General features: G+C 42.1%; 1 non-coding gene across 1 annotated transcript; it reads left to right on the plus strand.

Moving 5' to 3' along the window:
* The first annotated feature begins 567 nt into the window (after positions 1 to 567).
* LOC118757536 (U6 spliceosomal RNA) lies at positions 568 to 674 on the plus strand. The gene has a single exon (XR_004995248.2). It is a non-coding gene; the product is annotated as a U6 spliceosomal RNA (small nuclear RNA).
* The last annotated feature ends 1,092 nt before the right edge of the window (positions 675 to 1,766 follow it).

A 1,766-nucleotide genomic window follows, 5' to 3' on the forward strand; every position in this document is an offset into this window, starting at 1 on the left:
GCCTAGCGGTTAAGGTACTTGCCTCGAACGCGCTGGGATCCCATATCGGCGCTGGTTCTAATCCCAGCAGCCCTGTTTCCCATCCAGCTCCCTTCCTATGGCCTGGAATGCAGTCGAGGACGGCCCAAAAGCTTCGGGACCCAGAGGAGGTTCCTGGCTTCGGACTGGCTCAGCTCCAACCGTTGTGGCCGCTTGGGGAATGAGTCATTGGACGGAAGATCTTCCTCTCTGTCTCTCCTATCTGTATATCTGCCTTTCCAATGTAAATAAAAAAATCTTAAAAAAAAATCTCATTGAAGAAAAAAAATCACTAAATCTTCAATGATAACTTCCGAGAGTTAAAAATCCTATCTACAAAGACAATTACAAACCTGTTTTTACAATTCCATGAATTACATCTTAAACACTCCATCTACTTGAAGGATATCATTATTATATGATTACCAGTTATTTTTTTTTTCTCTTGTTTCTGCTTTGAGAGCCTCTTCTTCTGGATGAGGGGCTCAAAAACATCGCAAAGAACAATGGTCTCAGTTCCCTTTCTTTTTAAAAAATTATTTATTTTTTGTGCTTGCTGCGGCAGCACATATACTAAAATTGGAATGATACAGAGAAGCTTAGCATGGTCCCTGCGCAAGGATGACATGCATTCCATATTTTTTTAAAAAATTATTTTTATTGGGAAGGGAGATCTACAAAAAGGAGAGAGAGAAAAAGTTCTTCCATCCACTGGTTCACTCCCCAAGAGGCTGCACCATTCCAAAGCCGAGCCATTCCAAAGCCAGGAGACAGGACCTTCTTCCAGGTCTGCCACACGGATGCAGGATCCCAAGGCTTTGGTCCATTCTCTGCTGATTTTGCAGGCAACAAGAACCGGATGGGAAGTTGAGCATCCAAAACATGAATGAGTGCCCATATGGGATCCCGGTGCTTGCAGGGGAAGGATTAACCAAGTGTGCTATTGCGTCACCCCCCACCCCAGTTCCCTTCTACTGATTCTTCACCCTGCATGAAGCTTTCAGACAGTCCCTCTTGACAGATTTCAGGTTACATTCAACTCTTAGTTGAATTAAGTCTGATTTTAACCTATTTTTCTGATGTTTTCTGTTTTAGTGTTGTTTCAGAGGTAGTTCACGAAGTTAATAACCCAAATTTTCAAATGCTCATCCCTGAGGTCAGCAAATAAAAATCTAATCATGTATGCACAGTTCCGGGGTCAACCACAATAAGGATTGCTTTGCACATATCATATGAATTTGGCTTCTGCCTCTTTACATTGGAAGGTATGTTTCCTCATTCTTCAGCTGCTTCAGTCACAGTAAATATTGTTCTCTGGCTTAATCAGATGGAAGGATTAGAGGTGTTCTTACCTGAATTTTCGTCACCCAGCTGGAGTTGCTTGTGGTACACTCTCAAACAAAACATAAACAAAATTTTAGAAGTAAATACCAAAAAATAAAAAACACGATAAGTGGTAACTTCTAATTCCTCCCCTCCTCCTCCCTCATCTTATTTTATCGTTAGCTCATGTTTACCCTCTGCTGATGTGTACAGTGTCCTCCAGGCTCTCAGGGGATCCTGGGTTATGTCCTGTAGGCGCTCAGGAGCTCCTATGTGTGGTGTCCTCCAGGCACTTGGAGATTCCTGTGTATGGTGTTTTGTAGGCTCACAGGAGACCTGAAAACACAATACTTAGCACTATTCAGACACTTTCATCCTTATTCCAACCAATTCACAATTCTACTTGGTAACTACTTTATATAAAT

This window comes from Ochotona princeps, chromosome 9 (assembly GCF_030435755.1).
Source record: "Ochotona princeps isolate mOchPri1 chromosome 9, mOchPri1.hap1, whole genome shotgun sequence".
Lineage (NCBI taxonomy): Eukaryota > Metazoa > Chordata > Mammalia > Lagomorpha > Ochotonidae > Ochotona > Ochotona princeps.